Source organism: Octodon degus, unplaced genomic scaffold (genome assembly GCF_000260255.1).
Source record: "Octodon degus isolate 3935 unplaced genomic scaffold, OctDeg1.0 scaffold00232, whole genome shotgun sequence".
Classification (NCBI taxonomy): domain Eukaryota; kingdom Metazoa; phylum Chordata; class Mammalia; order Rodentia; family Octodontidae; genus Octodon; species Octodon degus.
In genome coordinates, this window is record NW_004524808.1 from 1,559,016 (window position 1) to 1,563,464 (window position 4,449).

The 4,449-nt window shown below is 42.1% G+C and overlaps 1 pseudogene; it reads left to right on the forward strand.

Moving 5' to 3' along the window:
• Positions 1-1,562: 1,562 nt before the first annotated feature.
• LOC101588723 lies at positions 1,563-2,001 on the forward strand (annotated as a pseudogene).
• Positions 2,002-4,449: the final 2,448 nt, after the last annotated feature.

Here is a 4,449-nt window from a genome sequence, read left to right on the forward strand (position 1 = left end):
GCCATATTAATACGATGAGCTGTAAAAGGCTCAAGTTAATAACTTCTGAGGATAACCCACTAATATTATAGACTGCTAGACAGTGTTAGATTGTTTAGCTGAATTCAAACACCTATAGTATTTAGATGCCAATAGAATATCCACCTCTGACAGGACAAAAAAAGAAAAACAAAAAGAAAAAAAAAGGGATACAAAGGAAAGATCACTTTGTATTTATATATACAAAATAGTTAGGATAAATATACAGCTACTTTCGCTTAACAATGAGAAGAAAGAGGTGTACTAATAATAATATCCTGTCTGCTTCTTGTACTATGGATAACCACTAAGAAGACAATAATGTGCAATGTATTGATTATCAAAAGTGTCCTATTAATCAGCTTTGAAACTGTAAAAAAATAAATAAAAATAAAAATGGGCAAAAAAAGGAAAAGAAAATAAAAAAGAAATCAACCCAAAATTAATCAGACCTAACTGTAAAATGCAAAGCTGTAAAACTGCACCAAATCCAGATGTGGTGGCATATGCCTGTAATCCCAGCACTCAGAAGGCTGAAGCAGGAGGATTGCTGTGAATTCAAGGCCAGGCGTGGCTACATGGGGAGACTCTGTCTCAAAACAAAACAGAACTCTCAGAAGTTAGCCCAGGAGAGTCTACAGGGCCTGGGATCTGGTGATGACTTTTCAGAAAGGGACCAAAGGCATAAACTATAAAAGGAAGACTTGATAAACTGGACTTCATTAAAATTAAAAGTTCTCTGATGCAAAAGATTTTTTTTTTGGTGGCAGAACCGGGGATTGAACTGAGGCCTCTGCACTTGCCAGGCAAGCACTTATTCTACTGAGCCATCTCCCCGGCCCCTGCAAAAGATATTGTTACATTATTAAAATGCAAACCACTGGCCAGGAGAAAACACTTGCAAAAGACATATCTGAGAAAGGTACAAAGAACATTTAAAACCAAATAATAAGAAAACAGATAATTACTTCTAAAAAGGGCCAAAACCCATAACAAATACCTCACCAAAGGAAGCTAGATGGCAAATAAATATATGGAAAGAGGCTCCACATCATGTCATTAGGGAAGTACGAATGAAAACCACGAGATAGCCCTGACCACACCAAATGCTGGGCGAGACAGTAGAGCAACAGGAACTCACTCATTGCTGGGGAAAATGCAAAAACATACAGCCATGTTGGAGCACTTGCAAAACTAAACATGCTGTTACTCTTTTTTTTTTTTTTTTTTTTTTTTTTTGCAGAACCGGGGATCGAACTCAGATCCTTGCGTTTGCCAGTCAAGCGCTTATCCTACTGAGCCATCTCCCCGGCCCCGTTACTCTGTTACTGTCTACTACCCAGCAATCATGTCTCTTGGAATTTGCCCAAAGGAGTTGCACTATAGGTCCACACAAAAACCTGCACACAAGTGTTTGTTATATCTCTATTCATAAGTGTCAAAACTTTTTTTTTTGGTACCTTGCGCTTGCCAGGCACGTGCTTGTTCTACTGAGCTATCTCCCTGGCCCAAGTATCAAAACTTGAAGACAGCGAGACCCGGCAATGGCAGACAAGATCGCCAAGGCTCAGGTAGCCCGGCCTGGCGGTGACACGATCTTCAGGAAGATCGACCCCAAGGAGATCCCCGCCAAGATCATTTTCGAGGACGACTGGTGCCTTGCCTTCCATGACATCTCCCCCCAGGCACCGACTCATTTTCTGGTGATCTCCAAGAAACATATTGCCCAGATCTCTGTAGCAGAAGATGATGATGAAAGTCTTCTTGGACATTTAATGATCGTTGGCAAGAAGTGTGCTGCTGACCTAGGCCTGAACAGGGTCAGACAGACTGCCCCCGTCTGCGCCTTTGTTCACCACCATTCAATAACTAGGGTTATCTGTCTATCACGTTCACCTCCACCTGCTTGGTGGGCGACAGATGCACTGCCTCTTGGTTAAGCGTGCTTTGGGGATAATTTTACCTTCTTTAGGCAGTGAGTAAATTTGCGAGTTCCAGTATGCTAAACAGTACACTTTTGCCTGTGTACAGAGAGACTGAAGAATTATAAAAACCTATGTGTGATAAAAGACATCATTGCATGGTCAAAAAAAAAAAAAACCCAAAAGACTTGAAGACAGCCATGACACCCTTTCAGAATGCATGGGTAAACCACGGTAGATCCAGACAACAGAGTATTACGCAGCACTAGAAGGAAATTAGCTATCCAGGTCTGAAAAGGCAGCGGGGAAATTTAAATGCATATTATTAAGAGGAAAAAGCTGACCTGAAACCAGACTATGATGTCAACTATATGATACTGTGGGAAAGTCAAAACTATAAAGATAGTTAAGAACATTAGTAGTGTTGTGGCCAACCCGTCACCACCGAAGAACCAAGCAGCACTTAGAGAGGTGGAGGGAATCAGTTTATTACACCAGCAGACATAGAGGAGCTAGGTGGCTTGAGCCCCACGTGGCTTTTGTTGTTTCTTTATATAGGGCTGGAGGTAAGGGGGCATGTGGCAGACATTTGTTCTGTGCTCGCAGCCATTTGGGTCTCAAGTCTCAGTTTTCCAAAGTTTCATTCTCCTCATCAGTAGTAGTCAGGGCTTAGAAGGGGGGAAGGGATGAGCTGAGGGGTTGCAGACAGTGAAGCCACTCTGTGTGGTCCTATACTGGTGAATAGTCATTGCATATTTGTCTGAACCTGTAGAATGGATTGTTGCTCTTGTGTATGATGAGGAAAGAACTGAGTGTACACCCAGTTCCAAATGCCAAGCAGCGACATTGATTAAAGATCACAGGAAGTTGTGCTCAGGGCAAGTCCAAGCCAAGAAAAGATAAGGCACAGGCAGAAAAAGCTGCCGGGGCAACAGAAAAGTCAAAGCACTACACACGGGCCATAGCATAGAGTAGCAGCAGCAGCAACAAAACAGGATTAAATCACGCTTTTGGAATTTAAGAGATGTGCACCTCCGCCCAGGGCCCTCCTCTGAATCTCTAGGTGTGGTTGGCAGGAATGATTGACAGAGGGCTGTGTCACCTTAGGGGCTCTCAACGCACATGACTGTCCCAGATTTCACTCTGATCTTCATTATGGCATGGAGTCCACAGTTCTGAACCTAACGAGGTGGAAGCTAGGTAAAGGTGACCGAAGGCCGGGCTGGGAGGGCCAACACACACATAGAGCATCAACAATCTCCTGGGGTGTTGTTATTCTATTTTCTACCTCTCTTAGGACAATGGAAGCAGGAATGACCCTAGGGTGCTATTTGGAATGATACAAGCGAGAGGAAGGGAGCAACTCCCTCCACTTCCTTGTTTCTAACTGTACTGGTAGCTCACCATGGGCAGACCTGGTATCAGCTGGGGTCTTGGGATGGTTGACGGGTCAGGTGTCACAAAAGGACCGTTTTCCTGAGGCGGCTGTGTGTGTTGGAGCAGGGCACATATGAGGAACTGGGTACCTTCACCTAAATTTTGCTGTGAATTCAGCCTACACTAACAATAAAAGCTACTACTAAAAAAAGAACAAGGGATACTGGCAGAAAAAAAAAACAAAAGGATTTGGAAGGCAATAAAGGAGAAAAAAAACTAGTTCTAAATAAGTTTTAGAGAGAATGGAAGATTTGAAGTGGGATGAAAAGATGAATGATTTCAGCAGCTGGGGAGATGGCTCAGTAGAACAAGCACTTCCCTGGCAAGCGCAAGGGCCTGAGTTCAATCCCCAGCTCCACAAAAAAAAAAGAAAGAAAGAAAGAAAGAAAGAAAGAAAGAAAGAAAGAAAGAAAGAAAGAAAAAAGAGGAATAATTTCAGATCAGAGATTTCAGCTGTGTGTGACATGCTAACCTTGGGGATGGGAAGAGAAAGAAAAGTAGGAAATATTTTTTCAAACTTTCCTATGTCATATGAATAAAATTTCCCGTTGAAGCTTTAAAAAATATTTTATTAGATCTCAGGATGTAGTTCAATGGTCGAGTACATGCTTTACCTGCATGAGGTCCCAGCATGAAAATAAATAGCAAATTATTTTATTAAAAAGTTTTTAGTCTTTTTATTTGTTTTTGTTTGTTTGAGACAGGGTCTCACTCTGCAGTCCAAATTGGCCTTGAAATCATTATGTAGCCCAAACTGGCCTGGAACTCATTGCAATCCTCCTGTCTCAGTGTACTGAGTGCTGGGATTACAGGCATGCATCACCATCTCTGACCATATTTTATTAAAACTTAAGTTAAAACAAAAACAAGGGGGGTGGTGAGATGGCTCAGTGGTCTAAAGCACCTACTTAGAACAAGCTTAGCAAAGCACAGGGACCACAGTTCGATCCCCCAGCACCACATGCCAGCCAGCCCCGCCCCCTAGGTGGGCTGAGCTGGCCACACACACACAATAAATAAAAAATAAATAAACTTTATTTTTTTAATTTTTTTTAATTATTATTTTTTTTTA